This window comes from Hemitrygon akajei, chromosome 20 (genome assembly GCF_048418815.1).
Source record: "Hemitrygon akajei chromosome 20, sHemAka1.3, whole genome shotgun sequence".
Lineage (NCBI taxonomy): Eukaryota > Metazoa > Chordata > Chondrichthyes > Myliobatiformes > Dasyatidae > Hemitrygon > Hemitrygon akajei.
The window spans coordinates 47,407,461-47,434,807 of NC_133143.1; the positions used below are offsets into that span (position 1 = coordinate 47,407,461).

Sequence of the window (27,347 nt, forward strand, 5' to 3'; positions counted from 1 at the left end):
CCTGAGAATACATTTCTAAGCCAGGATACTGTGTGATTCGGAGGGAATCTACAGGTAGTGGACGCACCTGGTTATCCTGCCCTCCTATGTAAATAGTAAATGTAACTAGTTTGGGAGAAACAGTTGAAGTAACCTTGGTGAGTAACTGAAGTGCATTTTGGGAACTAGATTCAATCACATGGGTTGTTTTGCCCTGGATGGAGTCAAACAACTCAGACAGCACTTATGAAGCCAATGCAAAATGCTTCTGCATACTTCTGACTTGGGGCTTGTGAGGAAATGGAAGGAAGGGAGTCATTCACTACAGAATACTGAGCAACATTTTTATTAAGTTGCTCCAATTACATAGCTAGTCCATGAGGATAACTGGTTAAATCTCTTTTGTTGGAGATAGTCTTGTACCAATTGGTCTCGTTTGCACTTGTACCGACTGAATGTTCCCTACCTGAGTATTGTCTATGTGAAGTTACATACAGACATGAACTGGTTTATTTAATGAGCTCCACATAGTGTTCAGCAGCAAATATCTCCGTACTAATCTTATGATTGCTAGGAAGGTTACTGGTTATAGTATTTGTTGTTGTGTCTTGTGGCATATCGGGCAGCAACCTTGCCATTTCTGTTTCTGTTACGAGTCTAAGTTGCTAGCTTGACACTCAACCCAGCAATGATGGAAACCTTGCAAGAAGCCAGCCAGACGTGAACCTGTAACCACTCGGCTCAAAATCCAGTGCAGATGCCACTACACCACCAGCCAACTACATAGTATTTGGATTTGTTTATTATTATCATCTGTACCAAGGTACAATGAAAAGCTTGTCTTACGTATGATTCATACACATCAAATCTTTACACCTCGCATTAGGGTAGTACGAGATAAAACACTAACAATGCAGATGTAAAGATTTTTACTGCTATGCTGTAGGTATTTTATTTTAGCAGTTCTGTAAGAGCTCTCTGTTCTGCTTTCAGCCTGTTTGGGTTTGAGCTGAGATAAGGGGCTTTGTTGTCCATCTTAGGAATGCTGTGTCAGCCAATCAGGATGGTGAAATTGGGTGAAGATTTTAGAGAATGCTGGACAGAGAAGTTTTTGTGACAGACACTGGTGTGGGTTGAGGTAATTTTGGTGGAAGCTGGGAGAAGACAGGAGGGAAGATGGATGAGGAAGCCACCCCTGTTGCACAAGGTGCTTTGTGCAGATGAATGGCTTCAAGGAGGAAGGACCAGTACTCCCGCGAGGGAGCCCATTTGAACTAGGTTAACTGTAATAGGCCCTTTTTATTTTTTTTTACTTTTCTTTTTCCTAACTGTTCGATAAAGCTGACATTTGTAAATATACTTTCTTTATAATTGTATGCAGTGTACGATCTGTTACTTTTTGCCGACGACCGTATTTACAAGTATTCACACAGACTGGGGTTTGGGCAGGTGAGACATCCTAACCTCCTAGGCTTGGTGGGACCCAAGTCATATCTACCCTAGACGTACAGAGCCTGAGAAAAGTGTTTGTCTCACCGGTGAGTCTGGTGGCCGTTAGCAAGGGTCTATTGAGCCACAACTACAGAGACGCACGGTAAAAAAGAAGTTTCACAGAAAAAAGTGTAAAAGCTACAGAGAAAATGTATTGTAGGTAAACAATAAACAGTAAAAGATCATAAAGATGAAAGTTGTGAGGTCTGATGTCCATCTTATCAAATATGAGGTCTGTTCAAGTGTCTGATAATAGTGAGGTAAAAGCTCTCCTCGAGCCTGTGGTACACTCTTTCAGGTGTTTCTACCAGGCAGAAGAGGGGAGAAGAGAGAATGACCTAGGTAGTTGTAGTACTTGATTATGTTGGCTGCTTTGTCGAGGCAGTGAGAAGTATTCTTTTCATAGGGCCCTCAACTCCCAGTGGCCTAGGCCATTGACGACCTCTCGTCTCCATCGTCCAAAGTCGATGGTATGGTTGGAGTTCGTCAATGTTTCTGCAATCCATTGTACAGGGGATTGACCTGTACAACTTCACCAGAGCCCAGCTGACCAGCCTTACTCATTTCCTCCTCTCACAATGGAATATAAGGTTGGATGTTGAGAGGCAGCGAGAAGTACGGACAGAGTCTACAGGGAGGAGGCTAGTTCCTCTGATGTGCTGCACTGTGTTGACCACTCTCTGCAGCCTTCTGCAGCCATGTGCAGAACAGTTGTCATGCCAAGCCATAATACAACCAGATAGAATGCTTTCTCTGGTGTGCCAGAAGAAAATTGGAATGGGACGATGCCAAGTTTCTTTAGCATCCCGAGAAAGCAGAGGAGATAGTGAGGTTACGGTCCCTGATGAAAGAACAAAAATTAGTTTATCCTAGGAACTCCAGAAGTGAAATGTTGCAGTACGGATAATTATTTTCTGATTGTCACAGTCCTTTTCTTTTGTGTGAGATATTTTCTCTTTGATATTGAATTAAGCTTTACCTTGTGGTATTAGTATTGGTTTACGATTGTCAAATGTATCAATGTACATTGAAAAGCTTGTCTTGTATACTGTTCATACAGCGCCTTCATGATAGCCTGGTCAAAAGCTGCATCAATGTCAAGAGCAGCCACTCATCTCAAAAATTCATGCTTGGAGCAACACACACAAAATGCTGGAAGAACCTTCATTAGGACTTAGCCTGTTTATTTCCCTTCAGCGATTCTGCCTGACATCTACCATTTTGTGTGAGTTGCTCAAGATTTCTAGCATCTTCAGAACCACTTGTCTCTGAAATTAGGTATGGGCCAAGGCTGTTCTTGGATGCCAATGGCCCTGGCAAAACCTAAGCTGAATAATAGTGAATGGTTTCGGACAGGTTGGTACTATTAAAGGCTTAATTAATGGCACGAATTAGGCAAATGCATGATTGGATTAGTCCTATGTTCTTCTGCATAGGACATAGCTAAGCAAATTTCCACATTATATAGATACCAACTGTAAAGGTACATCTCCCTATAAGTTACAGTTAGTCTTAGAGCAATTAGAGAACTGTGAATCTTTGGAATTCTTTACCTAATGCAACTGTGAAGTCTCAGTTTCTGAGGGCATTAAAGAACGAGATTGAAGATTTTTGAATGTTGAACTTCAGAGAAATGTTTCTTGTTCTGGTATTTGGTGAATGGCAGAGATAACAGTACATTCTAAAGCTCTTATTAATCCATCAGCACCTCAAACAAATTGTTGTCCTGTATTATTGTCTTCAATGCATACAGTCCCCTCAGTCATTTCTTGATACAGCAGGGAGTGAAGTGAATTGGCGGAAGAGTATTTTTTATCATGGTCTATAATGGACCATGCATTGCACTCCTGACTGAAGAATGACAACAATTTCAACCTTGTCTTATTCTACAGGGAAAGCTAAGGGCAGATTTAAAAGTTCTAATGTTTTGATAATTTTGGTCAGATATTGCTATCTGGTGAAACAGAAAAGAGTGAAATTGGTCTGGTGAAATGAAAAGCATGTGGCAGCGGCAGTGAGAATGACTAAGGTGGTGAGTCAGAGGTAACAATCTGAGAGTGGTGGATTCAGACCTGGTGGAGGTAAGTATGACTTAGCAAAAGTGAGAGGAGTAGCAATGGAGAGACACCAAGAGTGATGGTGAGAGTCAGCAACAACGAGGGTGAGGGTGACAATGACAGTCAGTCAGTGAGAGGGCAAGATGACATCACAGTGACAGGCTGATGCTAAGGAAACACAGAATGACCATCATGGACTTGTTCTTCCAGACCATCCACCAAAGTCGACTTGACACCATTTGTGCATTCGAAGTTGAATTTTAGCTGTTCGTGCTAAAGGTGTCACCTTTGTAAATTCAGTTATTTGGTATTCATATACATCAAAGTTAGTGTGAAAATAATCACCTGCTTACTATCCACTTACCTATTCACCTTCCATGGAAACAAGTTTTTAAATATTGCACATATACCTAATTATATATTGTTGCAGTTACTGTCATCACTAAGGTAATCTATTTAAAGCTGTCAACAGCTTTTAACTGGACCTACGGTCATGGAAACATAAAAAAGGTGTTTCATTGCACTGTGCTCCGCTGGTTAACTTAATCCCTCAGGGGTCAACCTTACAAATCCCATTTTTAATGGTCATTCATTACACTGCCATTACCTGGGCGACTGAGGCATAATAAATTATTCACCATCTGCAGCTACATTAAAGGTGATTAATAAAGGGGAAGAATCTGACCTTGAATTTCCAACCATTTCTCATTTTGTATGGTCTGAAAATATAAACCCTTGACTTATTCTTAGCTTAATTTATGTGAAAGCTCAGCCAATCAGCATAGTAGATGATATGCCAATTAAAGCTGTTTTTAATATGCAAAACCAGAACAGGGAAAATATCAATATTGTAAGATGCTGATACGGTAATCCTGGATTTTAAACTTCCTTGGTAAACCAGGTCTACCTTGACCCATTTGAGAGTGATGCAGGGAGGATTTGACCATCGGCTACACAAGTGAAATTGAGAGGAAGTCCCAACTGTGTTTATGCCTCCTGGTGTAAATTAATGTCCTCAGCTAACCTTTAGTGGTACTGCATCATCCATCCACACATCTTCACCTGAAATCACTGAGTAGTTGCATAACCTTGAGAAGCAACTCAAACCTTCTGCATGCATGAGGAGAAGGAAAAGTTAAAACTTCCTGTATTCGATGTGACCTCTTATATGTTTGTAAGAAGATGTATTTCTATTTTTCAACAGTGACAATATAAGTAATTATAGTGACTAAGTACAGCGACTGAAGCACTGTAATAAAATGTGAGGCTGTGAAATATACAAGAATATTTTAAAGCTTTTTTTTCCCCTTTTAAACTATTTCATATTGTACGTGGTTGCTTTCAAAGAAATGTTTGGAGAATCATACTCAAAGTATACAATTGAAGAAGAATATACGTGACTTCTAGATTCCTGTGCTGTTTTGTGTTTGGACGATTTAAACGCGGGCCCAGATAGACTGGAAGGACGGTGTCAGGACCAGTGGCGAAGGTCAGGCTGATTCCGCTCGCTCTTCTGAAATGTTCACTCCTCTCTCCACAGAATGGAGACTGTGGGATTGGGCCAGCTGCTACGCACTTGGTGTCCGCGAGCTTTGCGGCGATTTGCCCAGCTGTGTGATGAACTGAGACCGAGGCTCTGAGCCCACTCCGGCTGCTCCGGGCTCCGGGACTATGGACTCAGTTTGATTCATAATGCTGTGGCTTGCTTATTTTATTGATTTTCTCTTTCTCTATGCATTGGGTGTTGGACTTTTTTGTTAAATTGTGTAGTCCTCCCTGACGTTCATGTGCACAGGCCGCATGGATTCCAAGATGTGTTGGACGAGCCAATGATTGGAGGTCCTGTCCACCAGGGCCCTGGATTCTGATGCTGAAATGCTTGGAAGAGGGCATGAATGGTCATCCTAGCTGCCAACTGCAACTACTGCCACCAGGATAACTGCCATCAGTGCCTTGCCAGACTACTGCAGACTGAGGCAGTCTGTCTGTCTGGCCAACCAAGAACTGCCCCTGTGCACCAACTACCACAAGCTCCTGCCTCATTTGTTGCATTAAGATTACCCACCATACCAACCCAATTACTTACTGTCTCCAGTTTCCACCAGCCCTCAGCATCACACCTATCCCCAGCTTGACCTACTTCAAGTCCATTGTTCTTCGACCACTCAACTCACTTGTGCCTACACTTCCAGAACCAAGAATGGTGGAAGGTGGTCCAGTGCTCACAGTTTGCCAGTTGATAGATTCACTTCATTGTGGATGGAGTGTGCATTACCTGGTCAACTGGGAACAAGTATGGACACGAGGAGAGGTCTTGGGTGCCATCCAGTTTTATCTTGGATCCATTGCTCATAGACTTCTTCCACCAGATGCATCCAGATTACCCTGAGCAGTCATGTGCTGGCCACGTGGAGGTGGGGTGCTCTCAAGCCTGCCCAGACAGGCTCCTCTCAGTCTCCAATAAGCTCACAGGAGTTATCTACCACTTGTTTCCAAATAATCACCTGCAGCCCATTTAATCCCAGCTCTCATCCACAACCATTGTTCCTTCATATAAACCAGCTGGTCTCAACCTGTTGTTCCTAGTCTTTAGTTACCTTGTCGTTCTGTCATGTTAAGTATCTGTTCTCCTGTTTTGTGGCCCCTTGAGGCTTGTTATTTTGCAGTTTGTTAGTAAAATATCATTTACTGCTAACTTATCTCCACTGCTCTGCTTTTTGAAACAAACCTCTTCCACATTTCTTGACAGCTTTAGTTCCAGGTCCTCATAAAATTCCTTTACCCTATAACTAAAGTTACAGCCTGCTGCCAGGAACACATTTTCTCAGTTGCTGGATATCACCTGTTATGCCATCCATATACCCATGACCCATATGGTCCAAATTGTGATGGCTGTGACCAACAGTTCTGTGGAGAACCATTTGTAAGCTAGAGGTGAGATGACAGCATTTGTCAATCTCTTCCCTTAATGGACCCCAAATAAACATAATTGGAGCTCAGGTATGCCTGGATTCATGTTGTGGTATCTTCCTATCCCATTCTGTAGCACTGAGAACCATCATTCCTAACCTGGAAATTGAGAGGAAATAGACAATACATCCACTTCTTACTTACTTTTTTAATATTCATAATAATTCCTTAGCATTTAATGTGATTAAGTTAATATTTTGTATTAATTCTTTCTTGTTTCTATCAATTTCTATTGTAATAGCTTTTAAATATTGTTGACTATCTGAACATTTAACAGGGCTTGTACTGGTGCCTTAGCTTTGATAAGAGATAAGACTCCATTTCTAGGGGGTTTTGTACGTCACAAATTTCTACAGACGGAGCATGGAGAGCTTGCTGACCGGCTGCATCAACATCTGGTACGGCACAGGGGGAAGTCTACTGCACAGGATCAAAATAAGCTGCGGAGAGTTGTAAACTTAGTCAGCTCCATCATGGCCACTAGCCTCTGTAGCTTCCAAGACACCTTCAAGGAGCTATACCTCAAAAAGAGAAAGATGTGTTGGATGTGGAGGCTCATGGAGTGGGAGGTAAGGACAAGAGGAACTTCATCACTGTTAAAGCAGCAGAAAGTTGGGCTGAGTGTGGATGTTTGGAAATAGAGGAGAAGCAGGTGAGGGTAGTGTTTACAGTGGATGAAGAGAAATCTTGTTCTTTGAAGAAGGAGGATGTCTCTGATGTTCTGGGAACAGTGATGATTTCAGTGATAATAGTAGCAGAGCTGTGACATAGTGCTACTTCCACCCTACCAAATGGCCTATGTGTTTATGAATTACTCAAAAGGTTTTAGTATAAAGGCTTTACTCAAAAGGTTTTCCTTGTAAGTTGAACTATGTGAAAACTGAATTCAAAATACCAGAATTCTATGCTTATAGAAGGAAATTTACTCATCAATATGGCAATATAAGAAATGCAGGCAGATAAAACTCAATTTTCAAATTGAACAATCATTTATCCTGTCACGAAGCAGTTGATTTAGTTAGTATCTGCAAGGAGCTTCACGGTATTGTAATTAAAACAGAAAACACAAACCAGAGAAGAATATACAAGAAATTACATAACAAATTAATACTACTCCTGGAAATCAGGAAAAAAAGAACAAAAATAAGATTTTAAATGTCGAATTAGCATCTTATGGGTGGTAATTGTCTTGAAATCATCAAGGGCCCCAACCAACCAGGCCATGCCCTCTCTTCACTGCTGCCATTGGGAAGGAGGTACAGGAACCTTAGATCTCACACCACAAGTTTTGGGAATAGCTATTATCCTTCAAAAAATCAGGCTCCTAAAGCAGCCTGGATGACTTCACTCACCTCAGCTCTGCACGGATTCTACAACCTACAGACTCACTTTCAAGGACTCTTGTTCTCAGTGTTGTGTATATTAATTATTTGCACAGTTTGCCTTCTTTTGCACATTGTTTACTTGTCAGTCTTTGTGCGTAATTTTTTTAAAAGTTGTTTATAAAGTACTTTCATTTCTACTGTGAATGCCTGCAAGAAAACAAATCTCAAGTTAGTATATGATGACGTATACATACTTTGATAATAAATTTACTTTGAACTTTGATCTTTGATCTTTCAACATTGAAATTTTAAGCATCTCTGTCTTTCCTCGCTACAGATGCTACCTGATCTGCTGAAAATATTGGGTAAGTTGACTAAACACTTGGTCAATGAGCAAAGACCCTCAAGGCAGTGGACAAAAATCAGGTAAATGGGATTACTGTAGTTGGGTACAACTGATCGCATGGGCTTGATGGGCTGAAGGGCCGACTGTACTGCTCTTTGATTCCCTGAGTCAATTCAATGTCACTTATCAAGAAGTGAAAATTGAATTATGTACAATTTTAGCGGTTCTAAGTTTAAGAGGCAAATTTAAAACTACTCTCAAACTACAGAAAAATTTGATAATGCAGCAACAAAATCTATGAATTATAAGCAAACAACATTTTTTTTGAGCACACACACACAAAATCGTGGAGGAACTCAGCAAGTTAAACTTCCAGTACTGTGATTAAGTATGATTTCTACTAGATTACATAAATGAACCATTTTATTCCTAAATACCTAAGATCAAAATGAACTTCTACTATTTTGAATTCCTCACCATAATATAAAAAAATCAGTCATAAGACTCTCCTTGATTAGAAAATTATTAAGAAATCCTACTTTTCATTACTAAACTCTTTTCAAGTTCATATAATGTGCCCTGTTTTCACACAAGACCATAAATCCCATGTATATATCTGAAGGCTGCAATTCTGAATTCTAGAGACACATAACGTAACCCACCTAGGGGTTTGTCACTTATGAGTTATGTTGATAGGCTCATGTATTTATCATATCTCATTGCCAACCAAGACTTATGACCTACATATTTTACAATTTTTATACAGAAAAGTCATGCAATCCTCAAAGGCATGCACTCAGGGAAAAAATAAATCCTTTTCCTTGTAATCTGGCTTTTTTTCCTGTTTTCCACTGGTGTTGAAATATCAATATATTTACTTCACAATATTGTTTAGAATGAGCATTTAAGGCAACAAATGTAAATCTTTGATGACCTATTTCCTCTATTGGGTTACAAATTCAGTAGCATTTCATTGAATAGCCCTTCTGACCCATTATGGCAGGAATAAGTTGTTTTTAATTGGTATACAGAAAGCTGAAGGGAGATTTAATTAAAATGTTATGAAGTGCTCAAACGGGATAAGCATGAAAGATCTATTTCTCTTAGCAGAGAAGTCAGTCAATCAGGGTCATATATTTGGTAATTGAAGGTGAGATGCTGAGGAATAGTTTCTCCATTCAAAGGACAGTGGGGTCTGGCACTGACTATTTGAAAGAGTAGTTCAGATTTTTTAAAATGCATTATATTTCAAAAAGAATTGACTGGTTGAGCACCTGAAATACATAATAATGGGATGAGATCAAGGAAGTGAAATAAAGCTGGATATCTCTCACCTTGGAGTAGCATGAATAAAATGAGCTGGGATGACCCCCCTGTGTTATATACATATATTCCTTATGTCCCATCCCATGAGCCTCCACATCTAACGCATCATCCTCACAAATTCTGCTATCCCCAATGGGATCCTACCACCAAACAGACATACAGACATTATCTTGTCACACCGCACCCCCCACTCCACCTCTACCACCTCCTGCAGAGTTCACTGTCTTTGTGATTCCCTTGTCCATTCATCCCTCTCCACTCACCTCCCTCCCAGCAGTTATCCCCACAAGCAGCCAATGTGCTACACCTACCCATGCACCTCCTCCCTCACCTCCGCTCAGGCCCCCAAGCTGTCCTTCCAGGTGAGGCAACACTTCACCTGCAAATCTGCTGGGGTTGTCTCTAGCGTCCAGTACTCCTGACCCAGCCTCCTCTACGTTGGTGAGACCTGCCATAAATTTGAGGAACTGCTTCATTTAGCACCCCTGCTCCAACCACCGAAAGCAAAACTTCCCAGTGGCCTAATCTTACCCATTCCAATATGTCAGTCCATGGCCACCTTTCATGCCAAAATGAGGCCACTGTTATGTTTTGCAACTTCAAAACATTAAACTAGTTCAAAGGAAGATACAGGAGTCTGAAAAATGGGTATAACTTCATGTTTAGTTTTAAAGAGTTGTACACATATCACATGGTAGCTTGATGATGTATACAGTTCAATATTTATACATAAAACCCGTAATTAATTATTTCAACAAGAATGCTTTATCAATATATATATATAAAATCCCTCAAATATTACTGAAATACCAAATACACAACACTTCTACCTGTCTATTTACTGTATAAACTCCAACTCAATAGTTGAGTTAATATCAACTGTTTGTGATAAGTGTAAAGGTGGTGAGGCTTCTCTTATCCATATGTACTGGGCCTGTCCTAGTCTAGAGAAATTTTGGAGAGAAGTTTTCTTAACCTTATCCCATATTCTTAATTGCCACTTAGAACCTAACCCTCTGATTGCTCTTTTTGGTACCTTGCGGGAGGTAGATATACATTTGAGTCCAACTAAACGTCAAACATTATCTTTTGCTTCTCTTTTGGCTAGACGTTTAATTCTTCTTAGGTGGAGAGATGTTGCCCCACCCACCTATATTCAATGGCTTAATGATATTATGTCCTGTTCAGATCTTGAAAAAATTCACTACTCACTTCTCAATTCGGACATAAAGTTTCATAAGGTGTGGGGACCTTTTCTTCATAACTCCTCTTTAGATTAAGTCTTTTTTTTCAGTCCCTTACTTTCAGCTTTTTTTTCTTTCTTTGGTAGTAGGCATTATTATCTTCTGTTCTTATTTTCATTTACAGTTTTGAGGATTTGAATGCTCCGATTAATATTGTCTACATCTTGCAGAGGTTGGTCTGGAGTTTTTTTTCTGTGGGAGGGGGGAGGATACTAAATTTACATGACTTTATTTTGGGTGCTTTTTCATCATTATTTTGAACTATATTATTGTATGTTTATCTTGCCCTGTATTAATCTTTATTTTGTAGTTGGGCTTTTGTTGTAGTAATTGAAGGAAAGCATGAAAAATTAATTAAAAAAAAGAAAATGCATCTCAACTATATACATGGCATATCATATAATACAACTACTATATACAGACATTCACAGTATAGTAAATGTTTTAATTGTCCCGTTCAGGCCAAATGATTTAATTGCTGTGGAGGATTTCATACACTTGTGAGATAATGTCTTAACTGACAAGGGAGAGTCACTCTTTTTGACAGGTGAGACTTATGGCTGTGAAATCAATCTCAGGTTCTAGGGTCTCCTCCATGGTGACTGTAAGAGTTGACCCCTCTTGTGCCAAGATCAGCCGACCCTCATGGTGGAGGAGCTACATCTTATGTTCTGTCTGGGTAGCCTCCAACCTGATGGCTTGAATATCAATTTCTCCTTCTGGTTAAAAAAAATTCCCTCACATTCCCCTCTTCTTCTTTTCTCCACTCTGGTCTCTTTCCTCTTCTAGCCTGCCTATCACCTCCCCTAGATCCTCTCCAATTTTATTTTGTCCAGTGGTCCACTCTCCTCTCCTACCAGATTTCTTCCTCTCAAGCCCTTTACCATTCCTACACACCTGGTTTCACCTATCACCTTCCAGCTATCCTCCTACCCCTTCTTGCAACTTTCCCCTTCCTTTCCAGTCTTGACGAAGGATCTAGGCCCAAAGTGTCAGCTGTTTATACATTTCCATAGAAACTGCCTGATCCCGCTGAGTTCATTCAACATTTTGTGTGTGTTGCTTTGGATTTCCAGCATCTGCAGACTTTCTCATGTTGCTGAAATTACTTTACCACTTTGATTTTTGCTTTATTACTAAATTTTTCTTTTTGACTGTCTACTTGGTTGCATGTGCGGCTTTATAATACAAATTAGTTGTATTTAATAAATATGTATTTAGGAAATAGTTGACAGTATTTATTTATATTCAGTGAATCAGCATGCTATTACATTTCTATACTTCAGGCTGCACTCAGTTTTTGACAGCGTGCAAGATATGCATGAAAAGCTGCACAGCAATTTCAGTGAGTACATAAAACAAGGACCAGTCACTCAGTGTGAACTCGTCAATTCCATCATGCATTCTTATGGTACACAATTGCTACATATGCTTTGATGTCATTGTGAATTTCTCATCACCAGACAACCATACCTTGGTAACTCTCTTTCCCTGCTGAATTGGATAATTTTCAGGTGAAAGTATTTTGATTCAATCAAACAATTTTAATTATATGGTAGAAATTCTGAGACATGAAGGGAAGAAAACATTTCCTGTAAGTTCAAAATAACCCCTTATCTTTGTATATGCACACCAGAAATTAATGTAATTACCAAGACTAGCATTCAAAGCCCCATCTCTTCTTGCACTCGGGAAAATGACAGTGAATTGTCTTCATAAATTAATACAATCTAAGTGGTAAAGGTACTTTCATAGTGCTATTGAATAGGGTTCCAGGTCTTTGGCTGGGATTAATTAAATAATGGTTATAAAAGTAAATTTCGGCCAGTGCTTGACTTGGAACAAATCAGCAGATATTGTGCAGTTTATGCACAATGGTAATTTTTGTGTTTCCTGATTGGATATCACAATAAAATAGCTTTATATGTTGTGCAATGAATCTTATTGATGGCATAACTGTAGCCATTATGGACAATGTTTTTGGGAGTGGATTATGTTTGGGATAACAATTAAGCAGACTGGTTTGTCCTGAATGTATGGAACCGTATTGACCAAGGCAAGTGGATATTATTCTACTGCAGATTCCTAACCTGTTACTTAAAGCTGTTGATAAAAGTGGACAGTGAGAAGTAAGTCACTAATTGTAGAAGATTTAACTTTTAACGTGCACTTTGTAGCAAAAGTGCAAATTGAATTGGTTGAATTCATGGTCAAATTCATCTTTTGGTCAATGCTGTCTCCCAGGATACTTCCTCGCAAAGTGGGAATTTATCTTTAAAATAATTTGGTCTTAGTCCCAGAAATACTGATCTTGGTATGGCAACTGTGGTTGGACAGTGGGTGGGTGGGATAGCCAATGATACGTTTAGGGGCAGCTAGAAAACTTAGATGATGAGACTTAAAAGTAAATGTTTAGTATCTGTAATGGAAATCATGAATGACTGGATTGCTGTAAAATCCTGTCTCATTCACCTTGACTTCAAAGGAAAAAAATTCCAGTCCTGTTTAGTCTGGCCTATTTGTGATTCCAGATTAATTAACATACCTGACTCTTAACCAGCCTCTAAAAGTTGCCAGCATACCACCCAGCTCTGGGAACAATGGGGAATGGGCAATAAATACCCTTCTTGGTATTATGAGCAAAAAAAAAACATAGAAAGACTGTTTTTGTATTTCAGTATTACTCTCTAGAGATAGTCAGCCAGGGGTTGATTTGGTCATTTTATACTGACACAACAAGACTAACATTCCAAAAATGGAAAGGCAAGCTAAATAAATGAAACAAAAAGGATTTATATTGTTTACTTTATAATAAATGTGGAGAATATGTACACAAGGTCTAATTCAGAGTATTGTTGCTAGCATAGCTCAATACAGTCTGTTATATTAGCTTTGTCCCCGAGTCCACTAACATTAAAGTTTGCATAATTAAACACTCATTAAGTGATACGATTTATGTTGTATTTTTCCAGTTCACTGAAGGATAAACTAAAGGAATCTGTTCCTGCTCTCCTTGATCACAACCAATAACACAGTGCAGTAGAATCCTTCAAGCAAGACAAGTCAGTGAAATGTTCTCATTATTTTGACCCCTATAGATTTATTTGCTATGATTAGTTAGATCACCTGAAGCAATGTTGAAATTACACCAGCCTTAGTTATTTAAGCTAGAATATAAATCCACGTGAATTTTGGAAGATCTGGAGGAAAAGGCAAATGAAATTATAGAAAAGCTAGAAGCTGATAGAGCTTACATCAGGACTACCATCACTGTGGGCTGCACTGCAGTGATTGTTGAGTCTATTATTCACTCTTCAGTTGCTTGCTCAATCGTGCTATCCAAGACAGTACAACACAAATTACAGCTAACCTCCTATCTTTGCTGACAGAGTGTGAGCACGTATGCTGGAAAACTTGCACTCACAAATCCTAGTATAATGCTGTTATCTTTTGTAAGAGCCTTCCTTCCCCTCCCCCTCTCCACCCCATCCTTCCTAGATTTACAAGCAAATGATCTGCTGTCGTGCTAGATTTACCTGGCTCCTACAAAGTCTCCTATGTGCAGATTTGGCTCAATTTTTGGCGATTCAAGGTTTTTTATTCAAGACAGTTTAATGTGATTTCCAGTATATAATTGTAAAAGAGAACAAAATAGCTTTCACTCCGATTCTAACACAGCACAAAAAAAACACAATAAAACAGACAATAATAATATAAGACACATAATATATATATATAACTTCATATGTTAGCTTATATACATTGATTGATTGTATGTCCATAAAATGATGCCAGGCACAGGAATGTATGTAAGGAAACTGGCAGAAAATGAAAAAGTTTTGGTTGTTGGGGTGTGGAGGAGTGGGTTAGTGGGTTGAGGTGTTGATGTCTTACTGCTTGGAGAAGGTAGCTGTTTTTCGGTGGTGGTGATGCATTGGGCAGTTTTGATGACCATTATACAGCCTTCCCATCTGCTGCAGTGCAGTTACCATCCATGCAGGCATGCAACTTGTCAGGATGCTAACTACTGCACATCTGTTGAGTGACCACAAGACCATAAGATATAGGAGCAGAATTACACCACTTGGCCCATCGAGTGCTCCAAACGTTCCATCATGCCTGATCCATTTTCCTCTCAGTCCCAGTCTCTTGCCTTCTTCCCATATCCATTCATGCCCTGACAAATCAAGAATTTATCGACCTCAGCCATAAATATATCCAATGATTTGGACTCCACAGTCGCCTGTGGTGACATATTTCACAGATTTACCACTCTCTGGCTAAAGAAATTTCTCCTCATCTCCATTCTAAATGGACATCCCTTTCTTCTGGGTCTGTGTCCTTTGGCCTTAGGCTCCCCCACCATAGGAAACATTCTCTCCACATCCACTCTATCGAGGCCTTTCAAAATTCAATAGGTTTTGATGAAACCATTCCTCATTCTTCTGCATTCCAGTGAGTACAGGCCCAGAACCTTCAAATGCTCATCAGATTAGCCTTTCAATATCAGAACAATTTTCATGAACCTCATTTGAACCCTGTTCAGTGTCAGCTCATCCTTTTTCACATAAGGGGCACAAAACTGTTCACAATACTCTGAGAAAAGCTAGAATACACCCTACCAGTGTCTTATAAAGCTTCAACATTACAAACTTCCTTTTATATTCTATTCTTCTCAAAATAAATGCAAGCATTGCACTTGTCTTTCTCACCACCAACTTTTCAACCTACAAACTAACCTTCACAAAATCCTGCACAAGGACTCCAAGGAGTAGGACTTGCTAAAGATGGCGCCAGAGGATTTTGCAGACCTTGGGGACTTCCTCCTGTTCATTCACAAAAGTTTAATTTCTTCCCTTTAATGTCTTTTCTTTTTTTTTTATCAAGGTGACTGGGGTCCTGTCGGAGTTCATGATCTACAGCTGCACTCAAACTGCAGTTCTTGCGCTCGGAGTTCTCCGAGTGGCCTAGAGCTTTTGATATCTCCAGGAGTGGCCACGAAGACGTGCGCCTTTGTGGTGCGGCTCTGTGGACATCCTGATTCCTCACCTGCGTCACCAACTGAAGCATCGCAGGAGATTGAAACGTCGAGACAACAGTGTACGCTGCTGTCAAAATAAGTGATGCTGCAGATTGTAACATTGAAGCAGTGAACTGTTGGCCTCCCCTCTCGCTGTGCCAGGAGTGATACCTCCATCTCCCTTCTTAGTGAACGAGAATGCCTGAGAGATATTGAAGGGTTGAGATGGACAGCAGCTTTTTGATGGACTCTGGAACATCTGGGGCTCTGCTATTGCTTGCATGGTGGGTGCTGGGAGTTGATGCTTTTGCTGGACCACTTGAGAGGAGGGAAGATTGATGCTTTTCCACTGGGGGGGGCTTTGGGGTTCTAACATTTTCTGTCAGTCATTCTTTGGAGTTTTCTTCCATTTTGTGGATATCTGTGAAGAGTAAGAGTTTCAGGTTATATACTGTATATATTCTCTGATATTAAATTGACTCATTGAACCTCAGATTTTTGAATGTTCTCTCCATTTAGAAAATAGTCTGCTCTTTTATTTCTTCTACCAAAATGCTTGAGCATACATTTCCTGATACTGTACTGTATTCCATCTGCCACTTCTTTGCCCATTCTCCTAATCTGTCTAAGTCCTTCTGTCGCTTCCTTGCTACCTCCACACTACCTGCTCCTCCACCTGTCTTTGTATCATCCACAAACTTTCCCACAAAGCCATCAATTCCATCATCTAAATGATTGACATAAAATGTAAAAGGAAGCGGTCCCAACACAGATTCCTGTGGAACACCACTAGTCACCAGCAGCCGGCCAAGAAATGCTCCCTTCATTACCACTCTTTACCTCTCGCCAATCAGCCAATGCTCTATCCATGCTAGTATCTTTCCTGTAATAGCTTGGGCTCATAGCTTGTTAAGTAGCCTCATGTGTGGCACCTTGTCAAAGCCTTCTGAATATCCAGGTACATAACAATTGATTCTTCTTTGTCTATCCTGCATGTTATTTCTTCATAGGATTCCAACAGACTTGTCAGGCAAGATTTACCCTTAGAAAAACAATGCTAACTGCAGCCTATTTTATCATGTGCCTCCAAGTACTCTGAAAGCACCTCCTTAACAATCCACTCCAACATCTTCCCAGCCAATGAGGTCAGACTAACTGGGCTATAACTTCCTTTCTCCCGCCTCTCTCCTGAAGAGTGGAATGACATTTTCCAGTCCTCCAGAAGATTGCATGAATCCATTGATTCTTGAAAGATTAGTAATGCCTCCACAATTTCTTCAGCCACCTCTTTCGGAGCCCTGGGGTGTTGACCATTTGGTCCAGGTGACAAATCTACTTTCAGACCTTTCAGTTTCCTAGTAATAACAACTTCACTCACTTCCACCTCCTGACACTCTCAAGCTTTCATGGTGAAGACTGATGCAAAAATTTTATTCAGTTCATCCACCATTTCCTTGTACCTCTCCAGCATTATGTTCCAGCAGTCCAATATCTACTCGCGCCTCTCTTTTACACTTTATATATCTGAAGAGTTTTGATACTCTCTTTAATATTATTGGCTAACTTTCCTTCAATTCTGTCTTTTCCTTCTTTATGAGTTTGTAAATTGCCTCTGTTGGTTGTTAAAAGCTTCCCAATCCTCTAACTACCCAGTAAATATTGCTTTTATATTCCCTCTCTTTGACTTCTATGTTGGCTTCAACTTCTCTTGTCAGCCGTGGTTGATTCATGCCCTTAGGCGACATCTTCATCTTTGGGACGGATCTATTCTGCACCTTCTGAATTGCTCCTAGAAATTCCAGCCATTGCTATTCTGCTTTCATCCCTGCTAGCGTGGCCTTCCAATCAATTTTGGCCAGCTCCTCTTCCGTGCCTCTGTAACTCCCTTTACTCCACTGTAATACATCTGACTTTACCTTTTCCTTTTCAAATTGCAGGGTGAATTCTATCATATTATGACCACTATCCCCTAAAGGTTTCTTTACCTTAACTCCAATCAATTCTGTTTCATTGCATGACACCTAATCCAGAATAACTGATCCCCTGGTGTGCTCAACCACAAGCTGCTTTAAAAAGCCATCTTGTAGGTATTCTCCAAATTTCCCCTCTTGAGATCAAGCAACAAACTGATTTTCCCAATCTACCTGCATACTGAAATATTCCATGACTATCATACCCTTTTGACAGGCATTTTCTATCTCCTGTTCTAATTTGTAGACCGCATCTTTGCTACTGTTTGGAGGTCTGTGTACAAGTTTCATCAGGGTCTTTTTACCTTTGCATTTTCCCAGCTCTACCCACAATGATTCTACACCTTCCTGTCACCTCTTTCTAATGATCTGATTTCATATTTTACCATCAGAGCTACCCCTCCCCCACCTCCACACCTATCTGCCATTCTTTTCGATATAATGTTTATCCTTGGACGTTAAGCTCCCAACAAGGATCTTCTTTTAACCATGACTCAGTGATGCTCACAATGTCATACCTGCCAATATCTAACTGAACTACAAGATCATCTACCTTTTCTGTACACTGCGTGCATTCACATATAACACATTCCATCCTGTATTTAACACCATTTTCAATTTTGTCCGCCCTTTATATTGGAACATCCTATTGACTGTAATTTTGCCTTATCATCAGCTTCTCATTGCTGGCATTTTCACTACATACTGCCTCTGCTTGTAAACCAAATACCTCCTTCCTCACTCCGGTTCCCATCCCCCTGCCAAATTAGTTTAAACCTTCATAAACAGCTCTAACTAATCTGCCCTCAAAGATATTGGTCCCCCTTGGGTGACATGAGTATGAATGTGCCAAGTCCAGCTCTTTTCAGCCTCCTCAGAAAGTGGAGATGCTAGTAAGTTTTCTCGATTGTGTAGAATGAGTTCTGGCATGTGCAAGATGTGCACTCCCAGGAGTCTGAAACTGCTTTCAGTTTCTACTGTCGTACCACCAATGTAAAGAGGGCTGTGATTGGTTCAAGTTCTCCTGAAGTCAATAACAATCTCCTTTGACATTTTGACATTGAGAAAGGGGTTATTTGCCTGGCAGCAGGCCTCTACCTCATCTATTTAGGCCATCTCATCTTTGTTGGTGATGAGCCCCACCATTGTCATGACATTGGCAAACTTGACTATGCAATCAGGGACTGGTGGTGTATGCAAGGACTTACTCTCCAGGCATTGTGTAGTGCCATTGTCTACAAAGCAGTATGAGTGTGTGTTGTGGCAAGTACTAACTGTCTCTTCCTGTGGTGTTTCAGGATCCTGAGGTTTCTCTTCACATAGAATGGAAGAGTTAGTCAAAGGTTAGCTTTTAATAACTGGGCAATGCAGCAAAAGATGAAGAGCCAGGCTTTGCCAAGTTAAATCTGTAGCACATAACGAAAAGGAAAAAAGGTGTAAAAATATCCAGAGATCATTTCAAATAACCTGCACCATCGTCAGGCTACAAGTTATTCATGGTCCTGAATGTTAAGTTCCTCAAATGAAATCAAATTGTAGACTCTGATCCTGATTCACAGTCTCAACACAAAACATCAACTCCTTATTCCTTTCCATAGATAATGCCTGACCTGCAGAGACACTCCAGAACTTTGTGTGCGTGTGTACACTCTGGTTTTCCAGCATCTGCAGATGCTCTTGTGTTTATAAATTGTAGATCCTTCAGTCTATTTACTGACAAGATTTGATTGTCATCTGTTATATACCTCTAGGGTTTATTTTTTCTGTGGATTGACACATTAAAATCCCGAAAGAATGGGACTGACTTTTAGACACTGTTAGACTTCTGCTGACTGTAGAGTTGCTTGGTTACTATGGTGACAGAAGTGGAGTTATTTGATGGACAATGAATGTTTATGGGTTCTCATGGCTTGTCTTAAATATACAAGGACACACAGACACACACGGTCAGAGTCAAGATGGATTCTGTCAATGGAAGACACCAGTGAGTCGGTCGCTGGTTTAAGTTTCCAGTAGCCCAAAGGGGTGAGTTGAGATCGATCCACAGTATTGACAAATGACTCTCACAAGTTGCTGAAACTAGAAGAAGTTTGCAGAGAAGAGAGGAGAGTAAGGTTTGAAACAAAAGAAGACTAGTGACAAAGAGATCACTGTTTGGACTCTATCTCCAAGTAGTCCGTAAGGGTGAGTTTGATTCCATTCGAATACGAAAGTGTGATTGTCATGTATTTAATCCACAGTAGTGGGTTCTCTGGTGAGGGGAAAACCTTTGTGAATACCACATGTGTATTTACCCTTTGTCTGGGTGTGGCAGTTCACTGAAGAAAGGCACCCCTGTGGCAAATCACTGTTGGAGTTATTTTGTGTGTTGTGGAATTGGATAAGTGGCTATCACATTGTGTGCGATTGGGGTAACCTTGTGGGATGTGTTGACCAATGTGTCGACCCTTGCCTGGGTCGTGGCTCCCTTGAAGATGGTCCCCTTTGCGATAAGCTACTGTTGGTGATATTTTAGGATTCAGAGGACAACGGGAAGATTGACGACACCTGTTTGTTTGGATTACAAATATCTCTCTCTCTCACTTCAATCCTATGGACTGAACTGAATTTCCTTACCACACATTGTAAGACTGTATCACTTACCACATAAGCTTGGGGATTTATATATTTACGCCTATATATGCATAAAACTGTTTACTCTTGATTTACCTGGTTTAAGTTACTATATGACGTAGTTACTAATAAAATTGTGTTTTGTTAACAGCAAAACCAGACTCCAGGTGTGTTCTATTGCTGCTGAAACTTCTTTAGTGTTACGTGCATGTAACAGGTATTTCTCCAGGGTTGCAGGTGTGTAACACATCATACCTATGATAAAGAAGAAAGTATTCGCACTGAGATATACTTTGGGAATCTGAGTGTCAAAGGCAAACATTTTGGATATATGGACATTGGTTGATAGGTGCTGCAGAACTGGGGAAGTGATCCAGTGAGAACAACAATTTGCTGGAGTATTGAGTTGAGTATCCTTGGAGGAAAGGAACGGTTGATGGTTCAGGTTAAAACATTGTATCATGACACTGATGTAGAGAGAACATTGTGAGTGTAGAGAGGGAGAGTGTAAAAGCACCAAGCAGAATGGGAAGTAGTAATGGTGTGATGCTGTTAGTGGGTCTATGCTTAAGACAAGGATTAAGAAGTTGTGCATTCTAAAACTTATTATGAAAGCCCTGGCAAGGGAAATAAATTCCTTCTGGTGTTACATCAAAGTTGCTTCAGTTATTGATAACTTCAATCATGTTTTCATGTACCTTATCTGGTGATGCGCTTCCTATCACCTCAGCTCCCTTCTCCTGTCACCTGCACTACAAAGGCATTCAAGGAAAAATCAAAAGAGCTGCAGATGCTGGAAATTGGAAATAAACATTGAAAATATTGGAAACATTTCAAATGAAACATTAGCTCTATTTCTCTTTCCCCGTGCGCTAACTGTGCTCCAACATCTTCTATTTTAATTGCCTGAATAATCTAGGACTACTGAATCAGCAATGTTTATTTTACTATCTTGCACCTCACCCTCAAGAAAAGCATAATGGCTTTATATTATTTCAGGAACTTCAATTTCCAAGCCCAGATATTAGCAGTAGCAGTGAATAGAAAATAGTGGTATCATTGCTTTGCAGCAAGTAAGCAACATGGTCTGTACCACCAAAAAAAAACTAACATGCAGGACACGATGGTTTCCACCCGTAATCAGATGCAGATGCTGAACTATTCATAGATAATTCCTTCCAATGACTGTGGTAGAGCACAAAGGGAATGAGCTTGGGCAATGTTAGTCCAGGTCTTTATGGGATTTGATTCTGCAGAACAGAACTACAGTCAGAATTCAATAGAATATAACTTCCAAGAAGTAGCAATGACTACCCCTTAAACTGGCAATGCATTACTGCAAGTTCAGGACTTTCAGGCCTGGAAATAACTAATTCACAGGCCAAGGTCTACCAACAATTCCAGCTGATACTGGATTCTATGTGACTTCTAACGATAGAATATAAAATGGCTGAGCTGGGAAACTATTCTGCTGAACCTGTGCCGTTTATTCCAATGAAGTGAGGATAGACTGTGAAATTTTTCAAATTAATTGCTTGCTGTAGTAGTATTAATTTTATTAAGTGCTTTTATATTTTCTTTCAATATTTTAATTGTTAAAGTCACATTTAATAGCTTTTAAATGTTTCTAAATGTCATGAATATTTAGAAATATTAAAAGCGCTTGTTCACTTTGATTGCCGGTAAAAACTGAGTGTGTATCTTTACTGGTTATACAATTTTATTCATGAACAGAAGATATTTGAAACATCTTTCTCATTAAGTTGACATTCAGAGATCTGAAAAAGGTGCTACAATTTCCTTTTTCTGCATAACATTTTCAAGCGTGGTTGGCTCTTTACTGACAGCAAGATCAGGCCCCATAGTTGCTCAGTACTTTTATTAAGCTTTTATCCTTCATAAAAAAATTGAAAAAATGCAATTTCAAAGACTGGTTTATAGAAGTAAGCCCTTTTCTTTATTCCCCTAATACTATATTAATTCAAAGCATTTATATCAGCTGATATGAACAACTTTAACTTATTTTTAAGTTGCATTAGTTTATTGTAAAAACATATTTGCACACAGGTCTCACAATGTTCTGTTCTAAACTCAGTGAAATATTTATTTGCTTGAATTCAGCTTTGAATGTTGTCAAAACTATTTCTTACAGATCAACATTTAGAGGCTGTCAATTCAGTCATGTAATGTAACAAAGGAGAACTTGCCATTCCAAATATGCTGAAATGCTGGCTGCATTTGCTTTGCTAATCCAATGGAAGGTGGTACCTGTGGTGAACTACATATGCCTGTCTGGACACGCCCCCCCCGCTGACTGCTCCTGTGGCTCCTCCCACAGACCCCGGTATAAAGGCGATTGGAGACACAGCCCTGGCCTCAGTCTCCAGGATGTAGTGTGGTGGTCATTTGCTGCTTGTTCTTTCTTCCAGCCAATGAAAGCCTATATCTCACCTCACGTCTCCGAGAGTTATTGATGGTGCATTAGTATCCATCATTAAAGACTCTCAACCACCTAGTACGCGCCCTCTTCTCATTGCTACCATTAGTGAGGTGGTACAGGAACCTGAAGATCCCACTCAATGCTTTAGGAACAGTTTCTTCTCTTCTGCCATCAGACTTCAGTCCATAAACCCATGATTATTTCCTTTTCCAGCTATTTATCTTTATTGTAACTTACAGTAATTTTTATGTCTGGCAATGTACTACTGCCACAAAACAACAAATTTCACAACATATACACAAGAGGTTCTGCAGATGCTGGGCATCTGAAGTAACACACAAAAGTGACAGAGGAATTCAGCAGCTCAGGCAGTATCTCCGTTGAGAAATAAAGAGTTGATGTTTCAGGCCCAGACCATTCACAACATAATTTCACAAATTTGCAACAAATAAACCTGTTTCTGACTCTGACTGTAACTCTATTTTAGTAGTTTCTGTTCAGATCTTTATATCAGTGGTAATTGTAACCAGATGTATAGGAAATATTTTGCCTCTCAAAGGAAGCTAAAGGGACATATAATGAAGGGAAATGGAACCACATAGGACCATAGATACAATAGAAAAACAAATTTCCTGCTTTTATCTTAAGAGGTCATTATTGTAAATTTCACTTCTATAAAATTATCTCTGTCTCACAGGAATTACTTATGCCTTGTCATGTTAAATTGGAAAAGCTAGAGTTGTTTTTGAAGCAAACATTGAAAGGAGATTTATTAGAGTTGTACAGACCAGGTAAGTAAAGTGAAGCTAGTCTTATTCGTCAATAGTTTGAAGAATATCAAGTGGAAATTAGAAATTATGGACAATACATGTAAATAAAAGTCATACAGAATGACTGAGATCCTCAATTTCCTTCAGAGGCAGCAAAAACCATGTTAATAGAGACATTCAAAAGGACACGTGAGTGAAGATAATTTGGTTGGCATGGAAATTGTTAGAAAATGGGGCATGGAATTGGTTTAAAATGGCTTGCCATAGACTTAAAATAAACTGCTAGAGGAACTCAGCGGGCCAAGCATCATCTGTGGTGACAAAGGGATAGTTCCTCCAAGAGGATCACAACCTTGAAGTAGAATTTGGAGGCTTGCATGCCTCAATGACCCAGAGAGCTATGTTGGCTTTTAGTGTTTTGGCTCTTGGTAGGGTCACCCAGCCAAATAGGTCAAAGGGTAGAGGTCAGAGTAAGAATGGTCCACCGGTCCTCCAAGTTCGTGGGTTCAGCACAGGGCTAACAATACTAACTTTTCAGAAAACAATTGTTACGGAAACAACAATAAAGAATCCTTCTATACAGACAGAGAAGGAGGGCCTTCATTGTCACTTGAAATGCCAGTGCGTAATGGGCAGCAAGTAATTAAGGGACAGTTGCTGTTTTGGATCAAGATCATGCATAAGGATACTCTGTGTGGCTCATTGTCCTATGCAAAGTGAGAAGAGAGTTTTCCTATGCCACATGAATTCAGCTTGTTTTAGACACTTCTCTAAATGTAATAGCTTCAGCAGTTACAGGAGATCCAGGGGGTAATTAACCATTATAGACACTGAAAGCAAGCTACTTCAGATGATGAAAAATTGAAAAAAGGTCACTCATGATCTATATCAATCTTGTAGACCTGAAATTTTAACTTTGCAGCACTATCTTGCTTACCATACACAAAATGCCAGAGGAACTGAAAATGTCAAGCAGCATCTATGGAAAGGAATAACCGGTCAATATTTCAGGCCGGAACCCTTCAGCAGGACAGCCTCAGCTCAAAATGTCAGCTATTTATTCCTCTACATCAGTGGTTACCAACCTTTTTAAGCCCAAGATCCCCTACCTCGGCCTTAGTTCAAGGCAAGATCGACCCCAGAGCAATTAGTTACACACATGCACACCAGGGCAGAAAAGACCAGAAGTGTTCTCGCATTCCATGTGGTTAATGAGATGTTGTCTCTCCATGCATATTCTGTGGTGACGTTACACCAGTAGCAGACTTAACACCTTTGCCCTTGGAATGGATGGTGTGGTCCTTGGTTAACTAGGATGGCAACTGATCCAGTATGAGGTCAGTTGCTGTATCCATCATGTCACGTGTCCTTGGCTGGTGAAGTCTGGCAGCACCCATCCCTCTCGAGCCCAGACCACAGCTGATGTCCTCCAACTCAGTGGCTCATGCTGGTTTCGAACAAGTGGGCTGTTGTAGTTCTTAGACACATAGAGAACCTACAGCACAATACAGGCCCTTTGGCCCACAAAGTTGTACCGAACATGTCCCTACCTTAGAAATTGCTAAGCTTACCGCCCATAGCCCTCTCTTTTTCTAAGCTCTATGTACCTTTCCAAAAGTCTCTTAAAAGACCCGATCGTATCCGCCTCCACCACCATTGCCGGCAGCCCATTCCACGCACTCACCACTCTCTGCGTAAAAAAACTTACCCCTGACATCTCCTCTGTATCTACTCCCCAGCACCTTAAACCTGTGTCCTCTTGTGGCAAACATTTTAGCCCTGGGAAAAAGCCTTTGGCTATCCACACGATCAATGCCTCTCATCATCTTATACACCTCTATTAGGTTATCTCTCATCCTCTGTTGCTCCAAGGAGAAAAGTCCAAGTTCACTCAACCTGTTTTCATAAGGCATTTTCCCCAATCCAGGCAACATCCTTGTAAATCTCCTCTGCACCCTTTCTATGGCTTCCAAATCCTTCCTGTTGTGAGGTGACAAGAACTGAGCACAATACTCCAAGTGGGGTCTAACCAGGGTCCTATATAGCTGCAACATTACCTCTTGGCTCCTAAATTCAATTCCACAATTGATGAAGGCCAATACACCATATGCCTTCTTAACCACAAAGTCAACCTGCGCAGCTGCTTTGAGCGTCCTATGGACTCGGACCCCAAGATCCCTCTGATCCTCCACACTGCCAAGAGTCTTACCATTAATACTATATTCTGCCATCATATTTGACCTACCAAAATGAACCATTTCACACTTATCTGGGTTGAACTCCATCTGCCACTTCTCAGCCCAGTTTTGCATCTTATCAATGTCCCTCTCTAACCTCTGACAGCCCTCCACACTATCCACAACACCTCCAACCTTTGTGTCATCTTCTGGGAACTCATCCGCTCTGGCCGATAACTTCATCGATGAAGTCCTTCGCCCAGCCGTGCCATGTTAACATCACCCCTCACGTCATTTAGCCCGCCAGCTGAAGTGGTGTACCAGGGTGTGCCACTTGGAGGCAGATGTGAGAAATTTAGGAGATGGACGAGGATCAGTGATGCCCGTCCACCCTAAGAGGTAGAATGCAGCTACCAGACATCAATAGTACTAGCTCTATCCAGAACCCTCTACACCAGGAAAATCTGTTCAACATTTACCTGGAACAAATAATGGCAGATGCCCTGGAAGACCATATCAGCACAGTCAGCATCAGAAGACAGATCATAACCAACCTCAGGTTTGCTGATGACATTGATGGGCTGGCAAGAAGTGAGGATGAATTGCCCTGCCTTGTGAACCATCTGGACGATACATCTACCAGATATGGCATAGAGATCAGTGCAGAAAAAAAAACAATTTAATGAGAAACAGTGAGAAGCAAATCACAACAAAAATCACAGTCAGTGGTCAAGAACTAGAGACTGTCAAACAGTTCTTCACACTATCAGCAACCAGGAAAGATCAAAGCCTGAAGTCTTTGCAAGGAGAGCCCAAACAACAACAACACTAGCTAAATAAAACCAATCTGGAGAGACAATAACATCACTCTCAGATCCAAGTTGAATCCCCCGCATGCAATTTTCTCTCTATCTTCTTGTACGCATACGAATCATGGACTTTGACAGCAGGATGGTGAAAGAAGGTTTGGCAGTAAAAAGTAGAAGTTCTACTGTCCATAGTAAAGAAGAGGAAAATAAGATGGTTTTGTCACATAAGAAGATCAAGTGGACCGTCAAAGACCATTCTTCAGGGAATGGTGCAGGGGAAAAGAAAAAAATGGGCAGGCAGAGGAAGAAATTGGCAGACAACATTGCAGAGTGGACTGGAGAGAGCTTTGCCGCAAAACTGGCACTCACCCACAACCACGAGTTATGGATGCAGCGTTCCTCTGTACAGCACCCCTGCAACCCAGGCAGGTTGCAGGATCCATGACCTTAAGTTAAAATAGTAATATAAACAGTGCAAACAAGGAAAAGCAAGATAATGTTCATGGGCAATTAAGAAGTATGGATGGCACAGAGGAAGAAGTTGTTCGTAAAACATTGAGTGTGGGGTCTGCAGGCTCCTATACCCCTCCTTGATGGTAGTAATGAAAAGATCATAAAATGTAGGAACAGCATTAGGACATTTGGCCCATCGAGTCTGCTCTGCCAAGAAGAGGGTGTGTCTGGATAGTGAGGGGACTGGATTATGGATGCTTCTTTCCTGAGGCACTGCCTTTTGAGGATGTCCTCAGTGATGCACAGGGTTGTGCCTGTGATGGAGCTGGCTGAGTCTACAAGCATCTGCAGCCTCTT

The 27,347-nt window shown here is 40.5% G+C and overlaps 1 long non-coding RNA gene across 1 annotated transcript in view; it reads right to left on the reverse strand.

Annotated features, from left to right (window-relative positions):
* Positions 1-6,744: 6,744 nt before the first annotated feature.
* LOC140713978 (uncharacterized) overlaps positions 6,745-27,347 on the reverse strand; it is a 124,849-nt gene continuing 104,246 nt past the window's right edge. The window contains exons 4-5 of the long non-coding RNA XR_012095794.1: positions 15,478-16,179; positions 6,745-8,029 (exon numbers count right to left, since the gene is read on the reverse strand). This is a non-coding gene — a long non-coding RNA (uncharacterized lncRNA). The remainder of the gene's footprint in view (positions 8,030-15,477; positions 16,180-27,347) is intronic.